Source organism: Ornithodoros turicata, chromosome 4 (assembly GCF_037126465.1).
Source record: "Ornithodoros turicata isolate Travis chromosome 4, ASM3712646v1, whole genome shotgun sequence".
Taxonomy (NCBI): domain Eukaryota; kingdom Metazoa; phylum Arthropoda; class Arachnida; order Ixodida; family Argasidae; genus Ornithodoros; species Ornithodoros turicata.
Genome location: NC_088204.1, coordinates 33,077,562 through 33,098,504, shown reverse-complemented (window position 1 = coordinate 33,098,504; position 20,943 = coordinate 33,077,562). Strand labels below are relative to the sequence as shown.

General features: G+C 46.8%; 1 long non-coding RNA gene across 1 annotated transcript; it reads left to right on the top strand.

Moving 5' to 3' along the window:
- The first annotated feature begins 7,226 nt into the window (after nucleotides 1–7,226).
- On the top strand, nucleotides 7,227–7,792 carry LOC135392956 (uncharacterized). Its single transcript, XR_010422331.1, has 2 exons — nucleotides 7,227–7,268; nucleotides 7,359–7,792. It is a non-coding gene; the product is annotated as an uncharacterized LOC135392956 (long non-coding RNA).
- The last annotated feature ends 13,151 nt before the right edge of the window (nucleotides 7,793–20,943 follow it).

Below are 20,943 nucleotides of genomic sequence, written 5' to 3'. Positions count from 1 at the left end.
CGTATCCATGATCACTCGGAACACCACACCTCCTCCAAACGTTGTTCCCTGTTTCACTTCCTCCGCTATGTGACGTCCTGTATCAAGAAGTTTCCTACCTACATAGGGCGCTACCTGTTTAGTCAGTATAGGTATAAACCGCTGCACCAACTCAGAAAAAAAGCCAGATCCAACTTGATAAAGAGGAGCTGAGTAATGTGGCAATGGTTGATCTCGTTTACCGCTGCCGAAATGCGATATACAACAGGGTGTCTGAGTTATATGCATTTTCGAAAATGTAATGTTACTCCCACACGACCAGAACTAGCAATGAAGGGAATGAAATCACCTATCTCGTTTGCCAGTTCGATTTGAATGCTAGTCAGCTCCTTGACAGTCACATATTTATAGTAAAGATTTGTGAAAGAGTAGGACATAACCTCATTCCGACTCTGCAGTCTAAATGGGAGAAGTCGAAGAAGGGGTGCGGTTATATCACCTACAGCTTCACTTTCGATGACATCGCTGTAAACGAAAATGTAATTTTGCGCTGGGAAGAGGCAGACATCACGCTGAGCAACTGTGAAACTGGAGAAGGTTGTTCGTTTTCCAAATCCAAGCATCAGAGCTAAATATGGGTGAAATGTAACGTAACCCTCATTGCGACGTTCCAGTTGACAAACTCCATTATAGGGATTGTAAAATATGAGACGAGCATCTTCTGGTAGGTGTAAGTTTGCTCGATATGCATGATTTATCGCATCGGCGAAGTCCTTCCCTGACTCATAATACCCTTCTGGAACTCCGTATTTGGTTGTACGTGAACGATACGTGATTAGGGTGACTTTCTCTTCAGTGTCCACCTGATATTTCAATACTTTTACTGGCTGGCCTTCATCCAATTCCGAAGAACCGATAATCTTTTCAGGAAGGCCAAGCTTAGCAGAGAGAGTTGAACTTAATTCCAGACCAGTATTTAGTGGAAGTTGTATTTCATAATGACCACTGACTCGTATTAGTTTGGCTTGGTTTTTGAAGTGTTTCGTTAGAAGTTGACGAAAAGGTACAATAATGTTTTCTCCCGCAAGAAACTTAACTTGCTCTGTCGTGGTTACGCCACCGAAGAGGCTAGTCTCCGATATACCATTAACGATATCTGTGACATTATTAATTGCAAATGGGATAGTCACCTCCGCCAGAGCAACCTCCCACTTTCCATCTAATTGCACTGGCTGAGCTAGTTTAACTCTGAACTTGCTCATTGTGTTACTAGGAAATCTCCGCAAAGAGACCAGTGATCTGTTGGACTTCCTGTTCGCTTTGGATATCACCAACACAAAATCAACACTGCCTCATCGTCGTCCTCACACGGTATGTGGATCGACTTCATTTAAATGTCGATTCGATGCTGTGTTAGGTTGACTGTGTCATGTAACGTCAATAGAAGGAACATTTATCCCTACAGCGAGACATGTGTGTAATTGTCTTACAATATGTCCGTTACTTACTTTGCATAACACAGTGAATTAGAGTATGAAAATCCAAATGTCAACGAAGCTCAACTGTTTTGTAAACTAGAGTAGCACTATGCTTTGCTAATTCTTTGAAATGACTATAGACTTGAAAGATAACTGTGATCGAACTGTTATAATAAAAATAAGTCATGAAAAAGCGAATGAATTTGTTCTTTTTTTTTATACTCGTTATTTTTTACTGTTTCGTTAAGGATGGAGAAAAATTTACAATAATGTTTTCTCCCACATTTTGCTCTCTCTCTCATGCTTACAGTATCGAGGAGGGGCTCTCCTCGTGTTATTGTTAATTGCAAATGGAATATTCATCTCAGTCAGCAACCTGCCACTTTCGATCTAATTGCACTGAGTGAGCGAGTTTCATTCTAAACTTGCTCCTCGTGTTACTAAGAAATACATCACTCGAGCCGTTTGACAGTAAACTGACGTAGAAGTGCTTCGTAATTTTTTTTTTGAACGAAATCATCGTAAGGAGTCTAATGGACTAATGGCGGGAATTTTTTAAATTCGTCATAGCTTCATCTGTTGAGGCAAAAGTGAATTCGCCATCTGTTTAAAATGTCAGAAAAGGCGGGCAAATTTAAAATATGCTGTAAGCTGTTGAACATGACACAAAAATCTGCGGGCGCGAAGGGGGGCGCGAGTAGCGCCATCTGTTGAACGGCGGTAAATTTGCTGGAAGTGCTGCCATCTCTAGATGAACGAGCTCAACTCCCCATGACGCCACCTGGCGTAAAAGAAATCAAACAACCTCTCCACCCCACACGATTCTATTCTGATTAGCGACGCAAGTAAACATGTAGAGCTCGTGGCCCAGTGGCTTAAGATGCTCGTCTGACAACCTAAAGAACCCAAGTTCGATTCCTAGTGTGTTTCACCATGACGTCATTATTGTTACTTAATCTTATCATTGATATCATATCACTAAGATTAACTATCTTATCCACTGATCTCACTGATATGAGGGCGGAGCGGCTGCGACCTGGAGTGACGTCATACGTCCTTGATGACGTCATTTCCTGTTTGACGTCATTTCCTGTTTGACGTCATTTCCTGGCTGCAGAGTTAATCTATACACTACTCACGCATTTTGATACAGATTTTGCGAGAGCTGTGGGGGGCTGGCGATACTCTCCCCGTATACAGTAGGTGCGTTGTTTTCGGCAAAAAAAGTGCTGCAGCTAAATCCCCGGTTTTCTGGGTTGGGAAGACCGCGAAAACCAGTTTAGTGAAAGGTGCAAAGGGACTAAACCCTTGAAAAGAATGCAATTGTGCGCCGGGGGGGGGGGGGGCACTGTCGTCTGCTACGAAGCTGGGCTGTAGCTGCGTAGTTTTGAGTTTTCGTAGAGCGTGGAGTTTTGTTCGTACGCGCAGTCCCACATTCTTCTGGTTCTTGTGACGGTAATGGCGTGTAACGCGAGTCTGGCGGCCTTTATGGAGCTAGTTGATTCGGACTCAGAAGACGAGTGGTATGAATCGCGCTTGGTTTGTGCTACAATCGAAGTTCTCGAGAGGCATGAATGCTGTCGAATTCCTCTGTATTATGAAACAGTCATGCCGAGGTACATGGAATTCGAGTACAAATTTTGTTCCGACTGTCTTCACGCCGTGTCCAGCAACTTGCCGACATGTACGAGGCCTCCGAGTTCTACCCGAGCTCCCTTGGTGGCCGGCCACGCATTCCAGCTGCCAAGACTGTGCTCATCGGCCTGTCGTACCTGGGATTCGATGACCCGCTGAACAAGATCGCCGACAGGTTTGATGTGACTATTTCTGCCGCCCATACGTGTTTGACCCGTGTGCTGAACTTTTTGCAACACATAAGCAGCACCGTCATCGTCTGGCCCGACGAGGAGAGGCGCGAAAAGATCAAAAAGGGATTCCTGGCGAAGGTGAATGGAAAAGGTGTCCCGAAATTGATAGGGTGCGTCGACGGATCACATATAGAAATCAAAAAGCCCAACCAGTCAGCTGATTCATACTACAACCGAAAAAAGTACCACTCAGTTGCCCTTCAAGGTATATGCCTTGCATCTGCATTTCTCGACGTTTTCGTCGGCTTTCCTGGCTCTGCCCATGATGCACGGGTTTTAAAGGGACCGAAAAGTGAATATAAACCTATCGAAACTTTATGTTCAGCGAAAAGCTTGAACCTTCAAAAGGTCAAATGTCAAAGAACTCCGCTGAAATCGCTGTAGTTTTTCTGTAATCGAATTTTCCATAATCGCATGTCCAGGGACCTAGTAGGAAACCGAGCAGTCTGTCAACAATGGCATGACCCCGCGCCATCTGTTGAGGACGCGTGTAATACGCGCACTTCCGGGCGCTAATCCGGCGAAAACGAGAATGGCAGTGGGCATTTGTGACCGCTTTCTAGTCGAGAATGTCGAGCCTCTTGGACATAAGTGCGCTGGAATTCCGCATTCGAGAACTGTCACTCACACAGAACTGTTCGTGCGTTAGCGTGCTGGAAAGTGTGTTCTTCGCAGCAGAAGATTCCTCGTCCAGAGATTAATCCGAGTCACGTTCGTCCTCAGCAGTAGCTCACCGTGCCGTGAACATGGACTGCTTTGTGAAATTTCCATGTATCAGGGAGAAGCACTTATGTAAGCCGAAACAAGCGCTGTTTTTTCGTCGTGCAGGTGTTCATGTGTGAAATGCAAACCGACGGATACTACGGTGGATACTACGGTTTTTGCTGCCGAGAGGTAGAGAATGCGTGTGAAAAGCAGACAGACGATTGCATCAGAACTAACGAATATTTCGAAATACTGTGCCTTGACACCGAAGTACTGCAGTGTCTTTTACATACAGCCGAGAAATCGAAGATCATGGCAACCTACACGGCAGCGCCATGTGGTCTTTACGCGCTACTTGAACGGCAAACTGGACGGAAAACCCTTATTTCTGCAGGAAATTCCGTTATACCACCCGTTGGCGATTCACAAGGATATGGGGTGCTCCGTGAAAATACAATAGAAAATACTCCACTGGATCTCGATCTGCGTCATGCATGCTATTAGGGATGCTTTCCCATCAGTGCGCTGACCTGTAGAAATGTTGTCAGCACATTTTCATTTCTTGTTTGCTGCACGTTTTTCTCATTGATTTTTCTTTGCTGTCACAGCATATTATAATGACTAGTTTGTACCTGGAGGGTTAAGTAACCTGTGGGCATAGATGTATTTGTAGGTTGTACTCATGTCTCACTTGTATATGTGAGGAGTAAGTAAGACAATTTTCATCAGTGTCATTCAGCGGAACTGTGTTCATAACCTCTTAGTATACTTCTTAGTGACCACGTTTCCAAATGTCAACTAATAATTGAACCACGATTGGGATTTAACACTTAATTAACTCTGTTTTGCTAAACGGAGTACTTGTAACTGATTCATTATCACGCCGCCAACTAACATTTGTAAAGAGGGACTTGAGGGCTGACTTCAACTATTATTAACCCTTGATCTGTGTTCAAAGTTAACAATGCACCATTGGTGTGCATAGTACTCCAAAATGGCTAAATAATTTATTGCATAAGTTCTCTGTTACTGTAATTGAGATGTACTTTTGTAAAGTACTTTTGACAGCCCTGCAAATTGAAACTGGCTTCAGTGTACACTACAAATGCATCGTAACATTTAATTCAAATATAATATAAGAGCAGAAGCAACGTTTTGTCCCAATTCAAACTATATCTTTCTTTTTTATTGTCCAGGGATTTAGGAAATAGAGTAGGACTTCCTGCCCTCTGATGTTTTGACTTACTTGAACGTACAGTTGTAAAACCTACAACAAAATAAACAAGAGAAGTATAAACAGTTTCGTCTTTCCCTTTTGAATTTAACAAGCTAGTTATATTTTACCATTTGTTCACTTTTGTATTCTCTGTTGGTGAAAAGATTACAGGAAAAATGATGCTGCAGATCAAACAATGACCTGTCATCTTGATGAACATCAGAACATTTCTTCAGGCATGCTAAGTGAGACCAAAGAAATGTACAATGAACGTTGTACAAAAACAGCAAATCTCCGTCGAATAAAACTTTATATATGTGGATGTTACCACATCGTGTAGTTTCCACCCAAAAGTAGGACTAGGCAAGGTTGTTTGGAAGGTTGTTGGGATGTTGATGTGCTATACCGTTAGAGCACATCAATATAGATGAGGGGCAAACACAGTAGACAGCGTAATGGCTGCAAACTCAAGTGAAGATTTATTCAACAGAACAAGAAACCGAAAGCGTGAGCAAAGAAAGGCAGTGCCCATGCAGTGTATGGTGAACCGTATTCATTTCTGAGAAGGTAGGATCGGAAGAGCAATAAAGAGAAATGACAGTTGCGTCCGAGATAGGGGAACTCTGCAAATTTTGGGACCAATATGATGTGGTAACCTTGCATGGCTCACTGCAGCTCTGACACACATTGAACAATTCCAGTAGTTGCGGCTTCAAAGACAATGAACGTTTGCTGTTGCACTGGGTATTCAAGTGTAGAGGATGCATCTCTAGAAAATTAATTAGCGTTCCTTGGTCATAAAGTCATAACTGCATCTCAACAGGAACTATTCTCGTACCCTTCAAACAAGCTAGTAGTTCTCATCGGTTTCTTCTCCTCTTGTTGAGGTCATACTAATGTTCTGCACCTGTCCAAAGACTCAAAAAAATGTCACAAAGTCTGCAACACGTAACAAATCTAGTGCTTCCATCTGTGGACTTTGCATACCTGCTTTCAGTTATTTCTGTCATGCCAACTTGAGTGCCTGGATCACACATACGAAGCAGTCTTGCGCCACTTCAACACTGGAAGGCCCCTAAAATTAAATTTGTTGATGTTGACAAAGTTGAGTACGGGACAAGTAGGATAACATAAGTTAAATGGAATACGACGTCGCTATATTGTAACTTATACGTGTGACGCCTGTACATACCTAAGACGTTGTGTTGAACTCGTCACCTCGGTGAAGCAAAATCACTGGGTACTGAGCATCAGTGTGCTTCGGACGTCTTCGCAATTCGCCTTCTACGGCATCTTCCTAGTCATCGGCAGCAAAATGAGCTCAGCACATACCACACGAATGCTACATCTAATAACCGAGTGCTTTGAACCACATTCGTTTTCGCGCACTCTCCTCCTGTTGAATCTTGTGGTAGAAACGCCTGCCGCCGATGGTGAACGAACATGCTTTTTGCATCCCCGAACACCAAAACCACACCAGGCATATGTAGGTCTCTCGAATAATTGACACAACAACCACGAACATGTCATTCACTTCTCTTCGCGCGACCAACACGACCGCCCACGACGTAAACAATAAACGCGATAACACAGACGGCCTTGCAGATGGCGCGGCGGATCGTAGCTCGTAGCGGCGAAGTAGCTGAATGCTTTATTAACGTAAAAGCTATGGAAGTGAGCGTCATTTTTAAAATAGTGTTTAGCTGTAAGATAATGTGCGCCAGCTTCGTTCTCTCCAAAATTAGCTCTCACGTGGTAAGGGTTGACCAATCCCTGGGAGCCCTGGACCTGAAACCCAAGTTGCTCTTTTTCGCCGTTCGCTGGCAGCACCGTCCATGTTCCGGCAATCTTCAAAATATTTATACGTAAAAAATATGCCGAATTGAGAAGTAACGCTTTCTGTGTCTTATCAAACAACGATGTTGTGCACGACAGTGGGCAAAAATATGGGGGTTATTTTTCACTTTTCGGTCCCTTTAAGGAACAGCTTCTTCTTCCCCGATGCTCCAAGAAAGTGCGCAGGTTAGCATTTAATGTCGCCAGTTGCTTGCTTTAGATCATCGCCATAATTATTTCACAGAAGTAAAACCTCAAGTCGAAATGTATTTCTAGGCAGCTGTATCCTCGGAGATGCCGCCTACCCATTACTACCTTGGTTATGAACACCGTACAAGGACACTGGTCGCGAATTTCCAGGCTGGAAGAAGAAGTACAATCATGCACACAGCCAGCAGAGGGTCTCCATAGAGCATGCCTTTGGAGTGCTGAAGCAGAGGTTCCGCAGGCTATATTATATTGACGCTGACAGCATTGAGCAGGTGTGCCTGATTGTAATGGGCGCTTGTGTGCTGCATAACTTGTGTACAGCCGAAGACGAGCTGGAAGACGTTTGCCAGCTTGAAACGTTGCCCACCCCAGAGAGCATCGAAGAGGAAGAACATAATGCAAGTGAAGCAGCGGCTCGTCACTACGCAGAAGAGATTCGAAAGCAGATTGCCCTCACTTTGTAAATATGCTGGGTAAAAAATATATTGAGTTTTCACGAACGCTAGCTGTAACTTAAATGGATGGTCAACTCTACTAGAAACGTATCCAAATGTCAGGTAAGGTGACGAAGAGGCGGTATGCAAATTTGAGAGGAAATGACTGGTAGATTTCAAGATTGTCGTTTATTGCACAATCCCTTATCCTCACGATTAGCATGTTAATTACTTCCATTGCTTTGTGTGCTTGTGCAGTTGGCACTGTTGTGCCCACACACACATTTTACATTGGCACGCGAGGCCTGCGTTTCTGCAACTGTTCTAGCAGAGCAAGTTTGCGTTGCTGGTACGCTGTCCTCGATGCTGTGGACTCCCTGAGCTCCTTTGTCAGCTCATACACGGCCTCGGCAGCAGACTCCTTCCTGGCTCCTCTGTGCGGTCTCTGACGGGGGGGACTCCTGCTGCACTTGTAGCTCCCCGAGTGGAGTTTCAGGTGAACTGTCCTCCACCACACTTGGCAACGGTGAGCCCCTGCTGCCACATCTGTTATCACCAAATCTGTTATCAACTGTTATCACACTTTGTGAGGTATACCATGCGATATGACTGCCTGATACGAAAACCTTGTATGTGGGGCGTAAAACTTCATACGCCTTATATAGATGCCTAAAACAGCTATTCACTGCCCGGAGACCTAGTATTGTGACAAATTGAGCAGCATCTTCAAATATTTCTACAACTTGTGAGTGGCATTGGAAGAAAATGGGTGCTTACACTGGTTGCTTCTGAATTTTTCCTTGGCCGACCAGTACTGTGGGGGTTCACGTGGTGTTCTTTTTCCAAAACATCCTGAAGTTCTCCTGAACAAATAAAGTCATACAAGAAGGAACTGCAATTTTCAACCAGCTCATGCTTAACTGGCAGCACATGCATCCATACAGCTTACTCTTCGTTTTGACACTGAACTCGACCGCTCACGCTTGCACTGTTAATAGTTTTGGCGGTCTTATACGCCTGCTCAACTACGGGATTTCCATTTGTTTGTTATTTGCAGCTCCGTGTACTGGACAGGAAACTCCCGGTTGAGCATGTCCGTCAGTGCCCTCATGAGGGCCTTTTTGGTCCGATAACCGCCCTTCGTTCGCAATTTCTGTTTTTCTTTTTTGTACGACGCGATCAGGAAAGCGGTCTTCTTCACGCCCCAGAGCTTCTGGTCGTCATCGTCCTGGGGAATACCGGGAATCGTCTGGCTCGTACTTTCCGACCCGGCCGTATCACTTTCGAACGCGGGAGTATCGCCCTGTGATGGAACCAGCGGTAAACGGATCCTAAGACCACCTAGTTAGGAAATAGAGGACACAATATGCATAAACCACATCGACGACCAACGCCACGAATTTATGAACAGGCGCTCGCATAGCGTCGATCGGCAACGAGCCATCGCGCCAAGGTGCGATACAAGAAGGTGTGTACTTACTTCCATTCACGTAAACGCATTGGCCATCTTCAATCACCTGAGTGCCATTTTCGTCGAGAAGGGGCCAGATTTCGAAGACCGACGTCACAGTCATTTCAAGATGTCGTCTGCTTCCACACTTCTTCACCCACGTACGGGAAGGTGCAGAGGTTTTTGAGTTCAACGTGAAACAGGGGCAGAGGGAACTACGAAAAGAACGCGGGCGGGGCAAGAGTGCGCCGAGGAGGGGACGAAAAGAACGGAAAGGTGCTGCACCCTCCGAACCGGTTTGCTGGGTGCAAGGAGGTGCAAGCGAAAAGAACGCATCTAGTGATTTTACTCGGCGCTATGCGATCTAATCGCCTCTCGCGGCTGATTTCAGTGCTGCTCGTCACGTGATTACCCACCTGCCTCCTGAGCGTGCCTCAGTGCTCCTCGAGTGTCACCTACATCAGCAAACGCATGGCGCACCTAGATATCAGGTCTGATATTTCTCGGCGCGTCGCGATCAGCACTCGGATATTGGGACATGTGTACTGTGTTCGAGCAGCCGGTTTTGCCTTTGTGCAGTGATATTTGTGATATGTGCTCGTCATTCCCTTCATTTCAGCGCCCTTTACCTTCTAGGTTGCGAGATCAGGTAACGGGGAATTGTGATAGAGACGTTGTGTTGTGTGTGATAGAAATGTGTCGGTGTTGGGCTATGAGCGTCATATTTATGTTAATTGCAGGTAAGCAGCAGAAACGATACAATTGCTGATTACAGTTTGCATATGAGCAGTCTGTAGAAGGAAAGGAAGAAATGGGTAAGACAAAAAGGACGACACGGAAGATATAAATAACAGAAAATATAACTATTTATTTATCTATTTATCTCAGAGCACTGCTGCTCCCAGAAGGGACCCTGGAAGGAGTGGTGTGGGTACTGCTCGCGACAGGGTTGTCTGAAATCGTCTGTCAGTAGTTCCGCAACCCATATTTCCTTCATTGCCATCGAAAATGTTGTTCCAATATTGTATTTAAAGGTGAACCATATGGTGCACGTGTTTTTCACTCGAAAAAAATGATCTTCAAACCAGAGTTCGAGGCAACTCGTTACAAGTAACTCGTTACTGTAACTAAGTTCTTTTTTTAGTAACTTGTAACTTAACTCTGTACTTTTTCGCCGTGGTGACTTTCAGAGGAACTCGTTCCTTTTTCAAGTAACTTTGCCAAAGGAACTTAAGTTAAGTTCCAAGTTACTTTTAACTAGCTTTTCACTCACGTCCACATATTTTCTTGCTTTCTTTCCGGTTCCTTCATGGCATTTTTTTGCCATAAAACGTGATATTCAATCAATGACAGTATTTTATTAAGGAAGTAAGAACCGGTGCCATTGAAATAAAGCTGAACGATTGTGCACCAACAGGGAGTAAGATGCAAAGCGTTCGTATTGACCTCTTCCAGAGAAACGTCATAATGACATTGGTAGACAGACTGAAATCGAAACAAATCGGAAGGAGAGGGTTGGGTTCCACGAACGGGCACTTGTTCGCTGCCTCCCACTGAAAGAAAAGTAGGACCGAGGGTCGCGTCCCTTTAAGGGACCATATCGTACTCCCCTCAAGACCGTGGCTTTCGGGCGCGACCTTGTTCACCTCTGGCTTCGAGCGTAGTTCAATAGACCTCTACCCGAGAAACGTCATCATGACGTTGGTAGACGGACTGAAACCGAAACAAATTTGAAGGGGAGGGCTGGGTTCCATGAATGGGCACTTGTTCGCTGCCTCCTATTGAAAGAAAAGTAGGACCGCAGGTCGCGTCCCTTTGAGGAACCATCGTAATCCCGTCAAGATCGTTGCTTTCCGGCGCAACCTTGTTCGCCCCTAGCTTCGAGCATAGTTCAACTTTACCAAACTGTTGGCGCTGTCGAACACTATGATGTCATTTGTTTACAAATAGGGAGAGGTCTATTCTACCGAATTTGTGGCGCTGTCGAGCACTATAACGTCATTTGTTTACACACAGGGAGTGGTCTATTGTTGAACATAAACGAAAACGATCTAAGCGCGTTGCACTCCTCCACAGGCAACTCAAGGTCTAACTCAACTGCTCACGCGCGCTGCACCTCCGTAATGTTATTTTGTGTCCGAAGTAACTTGAAAGTAACTCGTTATTTTTTTTAAGTAACTCAGTAACTGCGAGTTTCATTTCGCGCTGAAGAACTTCATTATTAACGTAGTTACATTTTGCACACGGTAACTTAACTTGTAACGAGTTCTTTTTGACCGGTAACTTCTCAAACTATGTTTCAAACACCTCGTGATTAGAGATGGGATACATCACGGGGTGCTGATTTCAGAACATGTGTCGCAAGTACATTAATTATTATTTGCACACATATTATACAAACAACAACAACAACTTTATTTCAGGACGATAGGGAGGGGAGTTTCATCGCCGGGGGCGATACTCTGCCCCAGTGCTCGAGGAGACGCTGGGAATGAAGTAATGGGTCCCGTTACAACGAGGATCTAAGTCCGGTAGCGCCCAAAAAGCCGAAGAAAGCCTTGAGGGCAGAGCGTTGGTGAGGTGGATGCGGCCAGGGGCCAAGCAATTTTGTGAGGGAGAAAGGGCGGGAGTCTAGCTCGTTGAGGGAGGCGGAGAGTACGGAGCGGGAAGGGTGGTAGTGTGGGCAATGGAGAAGAATGTGCTTGAGGTCTTCAACAGCACCGCAGTGACTGCAGTGGGGAGAGTTAACTTGTCTCAAGCGGTAGCGCCACTGTGCTGTGAAGTCCACGTCAAGGTGCATTCCATAAACTAATGCGGCATCTTGACGAGAGATATGTGCTGGCATATGCGGAATGCGAGCGCTGGGTCAACTCTGCTCAGCATGGCGGGGGGTAGTATGTCGGCGGTCCGTTGGCGGGTAGCCAGAGGAGTCACAAGGCTTCGAAGTATGGACCGCCGATCGCCTCTCAGCAGTGCAATACGCGTCCGTGTCCGAGACGAGAGAGCTGCTTCGGCGGCGCTGTCTGCCAGTTCATTGCTTTCGACGCCGCAATAGGCGGGAACCCATTGGAGAGCGGGACGATGTCCTGCTTCGTAGAAAAGTTTGTAAGCGGTTAACACATCCATAACCAACGGTGCGGAGGAGCCTCGTATGGCAGAATTTTCGATTGCTTCAGCGCATATGCTGAGTAAGTAAAGACCATCCAATTCTGGGGGAGGGGGTGAGGAACGATGTGTTGCAAAAAGAAAAACATGAAGTAGAGTTCCGCAGCTGCGGATGATGTACAATGCCAAAGGCGACGTCCTTGAACTATGCCTTCCTCGGGGATAACAAATGCTGACGCGGACTTGCCATTTCCAGACGCGCCATCGGTGTAAGCGGCGGTAGATGTGCAAAACTTCGCGTCGACGAGAGCATAAAAATGGGCTGAAGGACTTGAGGGGGAACCTGAGCTCTGCGGACCTGGAAGTCAGGAAGACGTGCGAAGGTGGGTGGCACAGTCATAGACCAGGGGGCGTTCGGCGGTGTGACAGTCCTAGGTGTGAAGCCGGTGGCGTGTCCTCTGCGCCACGGGATGGAAATCACTTTCAGGACGCTATCGCATATTCCTGAGGAGTGCGTGACGGGGAACGTGTGCACGCAAACGTAGGAAGTGTCGAGCCGTTTTCCGCTCACGGAGGACCTCCACCGGAGGTTCTCCAGCTTCAGCTAGGACTTGCCGTGTTTCAGCCATTCTTGGAACGCCAAGGCTGCGATGAAGGCTTCGGGTGAACAGGGTCTGAAGGGTATTTAACGATGTTGTAGAAAACCTATGCAAGACTGGAAGGCTGTAAAGCACAGTCGCCGTCACCAAAGCCGCGTGAACGGCTAAGACGGAGCGTTGATCATAGCCCCAGCCGAAGCCAGAAAGATGTTGAATGGCAGGAAGCCATCGCTGCACATCGCTGCGGTGCATATTATACACATATAGTGGCGAGAATTCAAAAGAAACTCTCAAAAAGGTCGCGGTAAGGGAGTCTCGAGGTAGGGGGTTTGCGTACGTGACGATCGGTAGTAGTAATCACTGGACACAGACTGCCGCCAACGCACAACTAGCCTTAAACTCGATTAATTAATTAGAGTTAATTGGGACCCCCACAGTAATCTGCATCATCCAATGAGTCATCACACTAATTGGGGAGCGTCTAACTCGTGTTCAGGCCAGCTGTGTTTTGGCGGCAACCTGTGTCCATAAAAAAGAAAAAATAGATAGAGATAGAGTTGAGAGAAGGAGTTCAATTGAAGATCATCAGCTGTGACGTCAGTGGCATGTCTAGAAAGGTTAGGACAGCTCTAGACATGCAAGGAGAAAAACACTCGTAATACAGAGGCTGTGAAAGCAAGAGTAAAGATGCTAACCATTAATAGCTATCAACAAAAAGAATCAGGCACAGAAGCAAAACAGCCCACCACAACAGCAGTCACAGGGAGCGCAGAAAGATTCGACTGCTCCATCCGACAGCCAGGCACGGAATTGAATCATAATGCCTTTTTCTCCTCTATAAAGTTGCGCATCTGCACCCCGTAGCGGGTAGATTCTCAACTAATCTTACGACAAAATTATTAAGAATCACGCCAGCGCTACTCTCGTTCCCAAGGTAGAAGAAGATGGAAAATGGCGGGGACGCCCAGACAACGGCAACCAGTGCCCGACGTGCACGGGCATGAAAATCCTAAAAAAGGGGGACAAAGTTATCACGTGCGAAAGAATTAGTTACACAACAAATCAGCCCACCACAACAGGAGCGCAGAACGATGCGACTGCTCCATCCGACAGCCAGGCACAGAACTGACTCATAATGCTTTTTTCTCTTCTATAAAGTTACGCATAGCAGCCCCCCTAGCGGTTACTTTCTCAACTAGTTTCATGGCAAAACTATTAAGAATCACGCCAGCGCTACTCTCATTCCCAAGGCAGAAGAAGATGGAAAATGGCGGGGACAACAGCAACCAGTGCCCGACGTGCACGGGCATGAAAATCATAAAAATGGGGGACAAAGTTATCACGTGCGAAAGAATTAGTTATGCAACAAATCAGCCCACCACAACAGGAGCGCAGAACGATGCGACTGCTCCATCCGACAGCCAGGCACAGAACTGACTCATAATGCTTTTTTCTCTTCTATAAAGTTACGCATCAGCAGCCCCCTAGCGGTTACTTTCTGTACTAATTTCATGGCAAAATTATTAAGAATCACGCCAGCGCTACTCTCGTTCCCAAGGCAGAAGAAGATGGAAAATGGCGGGGACAACAGCAACCAGTGCCCGACGTGCATGGGCATGAAAATCATAAAAAAGGGGGACAAAGTTATCGCGTGCGAAATAATTAGTTACAGAACAAATCAGCCCACCACAACAGGAGCGCAGAACAATGCGACTGCTCCATCCGACAGCCAGGCACAGAACTGACTCATAATGCTTTTTTTCTCTTCTATAAAGTTACGCATCAGCACCCCCCTAGCGGTTACTTTCTCAACTAGTTTCATGGCAAAATTATTAAGAATCACACCAGTGCTACTCTCGTTCCCAAGGCAGAAGAAGATGGAAAATGGCGGGGACAACAGCAACCAGTGCCCGACGTGCACGGGCATGAAAATCATAAAAATGGGGGACAAAGTTATCACGTGCGAAAGAATTAGTTATGCAACAAATCAGCCCACCACAACAGGAGCGCAGAACGATGCGACTGCTCCATCCGACAGCCAGGCACAGAATTTACTCATAATGCTTTTTTCTCTTCGATAAAGTTACGCATCAGCAGCCCCCTAGCGGTTACTTTCTGTACTAGTTTCATGGCAAAATTATTAAGAATCACGCCAGCGCTACTCTCGTTCCCAAGGCAGAAGAACATGGAAAATGGCGAGGACAACAGCAACCAGTGCCCGACGTGCATGGGCATGAAAATCATAAAAAAGGGGGACAAAGTTATCGCGTGCGAAAGAATTAGTTACAGAACAAATCAGCCCACCACAACAGGAGCGCAGAACGATGCGACTGCTCCATCCGACAGCCAGGCACAGAACTGACTCATAATGCTCTTTTCTCTTCTATAAAGTTACGCATCAGCAGCCCCCCTAGTGGTTACTTTCTCAACTAATTTCATGGCAAAAGAATCACACCAGCGCTACTCTCGTTCCCAAGGCAGAAGAAGATAGAAAATGGCCAGGATGCCTGGACAATAGCAACCAGCGCCCGACATGCACGGGCATGAAAATCAAAGTTGACGAAAGTACTATAGGCTGTAGTACCCTCGCGATAAATATTTTATTCCGGCGACAGCAGAATGTATTCAGAAAAGGCTTCGAGTGTGTCAGGTCAGCCCAAGGCGTGTTGACAGTAGCGCACTGCTCTGTTGGGTACACAAGCTTGCAGCCAGCGATGCTGGAATGATTATTTTACTTGATTTTATTTCGAGTCATTATCGGCTCACCTATTTAGTGAAGACCTATGAACACACGTTAAGTGGTTTGGTTCAAAAATGATGAGTGCTACAGTGTGTAGCGAATGATGTTCACATTTACCCATTCTGCTCTATAGTATTCTCGCAAAATATATGGGTGCAAGGAAATAAAAGGAAAACGAAGTGAATCTCCTGCATAATGATCGCTGCGCAGAAGCACGGCACCGTTTTCTTCGTGGATGTATAGCGAACATGCATTCCTTTCTTTTTTTGGTTCGCGGCGGCTGAGTGACGATATCCTATTACATCCGGAACGAAGACCTATAGTTTTACGTTCGCATACATGTGTGTGCCTTCTTTTGATGATGGTAGGATAATTATTGACCTGAGGAATAATATGGATTTATGTGGTTGTGAAAATAGACTTTGTGTTTGTGAGTGAGAAAATGTGAGTGTGTATCTGTGTGTGTGTGTGCACGCTTTTCTGCACCAGGGACCCCACTTGACAAGTAAGTGTTACGTGTTTGCCTTTTCGTGTAACACGAGTGATACATTTATGTACTATTGCGTGAAATAGTGCTTTAAAAATAATTGTTATCACGTTTGCATTGTAATCTGTTGGATTGGACGAACGTTTTTAATGGAATTACCACGTGACCCTGGTGAAGTCCTTGTTTTGGGCGGGATATTTTAGGAGTTCTGCACGCGGATCCTGTTGCGCTGCACCTATACCTTCCTGAAGCGGTGTACTTTGTTCATACCGTGTGGCTCACTCCAATTCTATAGTAGAAGTGAATAGGAGTGTTTTGTTTGTTCGTTAGTATGTGTCTGTCACGCTCGTAGCTGTGTTCAAGCCTAGTTTTCTTGGTAAGAATTGTTACTTTACCGTATTGCCACGAATCATAATCGCGAAACTTCCAGGGCAGGCACGAAACGGTACACCTCATCCCGGCGCATGCTGAAGAAGAAGCAAGAAGCTTCCAGACACATCGCCTGCTCTCTGGCAAACGCACGCGCTGTTTCTAGACTTTTCGGCGCGACGCTTAAATGCTTATGCGCTCCAAGCTGGAGCATTCATTCTTTGGACTCAGTTGTGTTCAGAGAGCTATCACTCTTGTGTTTTGCTACCAAGTAGTCTAATAAACCGTTCGCTGTTTATTCGACGACTCGCCGACCCATTTCGCTTCGTGACAGTATTAAGCTGTCCAAGAAGAAGTGACTTTCCCTTCTCGCTTACGAGATGTGTACCCTGGTTCTGTGCTTTCTTTACGCAGGGATAACGCGACTGTGCATGTAGCATTATGCAATAATTATCTGATAGCAGAAATGGGTATCTTTGTCTCAGTTTATTAGCGTGTGTCTCGTTATTTTATTTTTTTCTCTGATCACTATGCGAACAAAATTGCGTGCGATTTTTCGCTGCTCTTTTCTTATTTTCTCTTCTTTTACGCAGAAGAAAGCCTCCTGGTAAAAGCTGAATAGTGTTCTATCAGTGGAAGTGAGGTTGTTTGTTTGATTTTGTTGGGTGTTCGATATCTTGATGAAGTAAGTAGTGCTTAATTTTGCAGTCATGTGTTTTTGAGCAGAAATGCTGGTATCTGAGCACGGAGTAGAAATTCCTATATTTCTCTGCTCCCTAAAAAAATTTGGGAGTCGTTTTCCAAGCAGATCGCGTTTAGTTTACGCGAAATAGAAAAATGAAGTTGTGTATGCTCTATAATTTTCTCTCGCAGGCTTAGGCCTTTTCCCCGATGAGCAGTATTTTGTATGTGATGTTGCATGTATGGACTTGTTCAGTAGTGTCTTTCTTGTTGCACTTTTTACCCTTCGCTAATATCTTGTTGCTGTCATGTTGTGCTAGCCGTTGAGTTTCATAGTGAGAACCGGTGGTTCTCCGATTATTCCTGAGCGGTTCGACCTCACTTAAGGAAATTTGTGTATCCCTGTCCTGTGCTTTCTTTACGTAAGGGCAATGCGAGTGTGTATGTGGCATTATGCAAGAATTATCTGGTGGCAGAAATGGGTGTCTTTTTCTCAGTTTATTAGCTTGCGCTACTGTTTCTTGGAGTTACAGCTATTGGAGCGAAAGTGTGCGTAATTTTTCACGGCTCTTTCTTCTTTCACTGCTTTTACTCAGAATGTAGATGAGGGGAAATAGTCAGCATCCAGGTATAGCAGAAGAAAGCTGCTTGGCAAAGGAGAATTCATGAAAATTGAATTTGTTTGTTTTTTGTTATATGTTGTTGAGTGTCAGTATTCACTTTGCTTGATATGTTGATGGAGTAAGCTGCATGCAGTTATAAGTATTTGTGCAGAAATGCTGGTATGTGAGCGTGGAGGAGAAATTCCAATAAAGCACCTCTCCTTGTGCATTCCTGAGCTGCTGTGTGCATGCACGCATGTGTGCTTTTTTCCTGGTTTGCGACGTCATCATGGCATGTTGGGGCTTGTTTAGCAGTGTTGCAATTTTACCCGCCGCTATTATCTTGTTGTTATCTTGTGTTAACCGTTGAGTTTCGTAGCGATGTCCGGTGACTTATGTCCAGTGATGTATTCCTGAGCGCTCCGTCTTAAGCCTTTTCCCTTCTCGCTTAAAGGAATTTGTGTGCCCTTGTCCTGTGCTTTCTTTACGAAGGGACAATGCGGCTGTGTATGTAGCATTATGCAAGAATTATCTGATATCAGACATGAGTGCCTTTTTCTTAGTTTATTAGCATATGCTTCAGTCTTTGAAGCCATAGCAATTCCAGCACAAGTGTGCACAATTTTTGCTGCTCTTTCCTCAAATCACTGCTTTTGCGCAGAAGAATGTCGCATGGTAAAGCTGAATTCATGAGAAGTGGGTTTCTCTTCTTGTTTGTTGGATGTTGTTAGGAGCTCGGTATGTTGAAGAAGTAAGCTGTTATAGGTATTCGTGCAGAAACACTTGCATCTGAGCGCAGGATAGGAATTCCTGAAGCACGGCGCCCTCACTGTAAATTAATTATCTTGGGTGTGAGTCTGCTTCACTGCATGACAAGACCCGCTAGGCTGAAATGGGAAGAGAAAAAAATTGGAGTGCTTGATTAATAGCGAACCAAGTAACAGGGCAATTATAGTTTCCATAGAAAGTAGAATTTTAATAGGCTTGTAGGACAGGACAACCAGAGACCAGAAGAGAAGAGTGTTTATTCTGGCAGGGTGCTGCCGGTGGACTGACGGCCAGAGAGCCGAGAAGCGCGGGCCGAAAAAAAGGAAAGGGAGCGCGCGATAGATGGCACGGCTGGATGTCGTCGTTGTCGTCACCACATGGCTCCCCCCCTTATACCGGTGGGAGCTGGGATGTGCCGGAAGGCAACGAGGTTAGGTGACCAGCGGACACCGGACGGCTTGCAGTTCATGGAAGGCAGGGCTTGAGGGTCCGGTGGGGGTGGGGGAGCTGGAAACGGTACGGCAGAAACTGAGGCGACGGTGAGGTAGGCTGGCTTCAGCCTGTCGACTGCGATGACTTCATGGCGCCCCTTGATGTCAACAACGAAAGTCTTCTGGCTGCGCTGTACCACTTTGAAAGAACCATCGTAGCAGGGGTCGAGAGGTTTACGCACCGCGTCACGCCGCACGAACACATGGGAGGACGAAGACAGGTCCTGGCTGATGAAGACGTGGGAGCCAGGCGGTGTGCGGGGAGGAACGGGACGCAGCTTGCACATGGTGTCGCAGAGCGTCTGAGCAAACTGCTGGATGTCTGGGACACTGGTGGTAACCGATGAGGAGGATGTGCGGAAGAATTCGCCAGGCAAGCAAAGGGTGGAGCCGTAAACCAGCTCTGCCGACGAGCACTGAAGGTCCGACCTTAGGGCTGACCGTACGCCGAGGAGGACGATCGGCAGGGAGTCTGTCCAACGGGTGGAGCCATGGGCCCGTAGCGAGGCTTTCAACTGCCGATGGAAACGTTCCACCATGCCGTTAGATGCCGGGTGGTACACCGTCGTGCGGGTTCGTGTTATACCCAAAGTGGCTAAGAGCTCCTGGAAAAGGCGCGACTCAAACTGACGACCGCGGTCAGTGGTGATGGTCGTAGGCACGCCAAACCGCGATATCCATCCGGTAACGAAGGCTTGGGCGACGACAGATGCAGTGATCTGTGGGACGGGGAACGCCTCGGGCCAACGCGTATAGCGATCGACGCAAGTTAGCAAGTAGGTTGCTCCGTCAGATGGTGGAAGGGGGCCGACGAGATCGAGATGTACGTGATCGAAGCGTGAAGATGGCAGGGGAATGGAGGCAGTCGGCGTTACTATGTGTCGGTGTATTTTGGTCCGCTGGCAATGGATACATGAGCGCGTCCAGGCCCGGATTTCAGCGTTCATCCTGGGCCAGACAAAGCGTGTGGTAATCAGCTTCTGAGTGGCCCGCACGCCGGGATGGAAGAGTCCGTGTAGGGCGTCGAAGATGGGACGACGGAAAGTGCTCGGCACGAGAGGCCGAGGTGAGCCACTGGAAACGTCGCAGAGGAGGCGGACGTTGCAAAAAGGAACGGAACGCTCTTCGAAGCGGAGGGAGGACGTTGAGAACAGGTCTGCGAGCTCTTGAGTGTCCTGCTGAACGGCCATGGCAGAGAAATCTATTCGGAGGAGTCCAGGGACGTGGAGTTCGTTGAGACGCGCACGAGAGAGAGCATCTGCGACAAGGTTGTCCCGTCCTGGAAGATGACGAATATCCGTGGTGAATTCGGATATAAACGCGAGTTGCCGGAGCTCGCGGGGAGAGTAAGATGTGCCGGTTGTTGACAGGGCGAAGGTGAGCGGCTTGTGGTCGGTAAGCACGAAGAAGCAGCGGCCTTCCAGGAAGTACCGGAACTGCTTGATTGCAAGGTAGATGCCCAGGAGTTCTCTGCCAAATGTGCTGTACCGAGCTTTTCGAGGTGACAATGGCTTTGAGAAGAACTCGAGCGGCGCCCAATCGCCTTCACGGTGTTGCTGAAGGACTGCGCCCACCGCGGTGCTCGAGGCGTCCACCATGATGCTGATGGGAGCATCGGGCTTGGGGTGGACCAGGAGAGTTGCGCGCGAGAGTTTTTCCTTGAGTTCGACGAAAGCAGCCGCGGCGGAATCCGTCCAGGTGAACGACGGTGTCGAGTTGCGCTTGTGACGTAGGAGGTCGTTGAGGGGCTGGGAGGCTTGCGCACATCCAGGGAGAAAGCGGCGGTAGAAATTTACCATCCCTAAAAATGCGCGCAACTGCCGAAAGTTGGTTGGCTCGGGGAACTTCTGTATGGCCTCAACCTTGCTCGAAAGGGGACGGATGCCATGCTGGTCCACGTGATGCCCGAGAAATTCGAGTTCGGG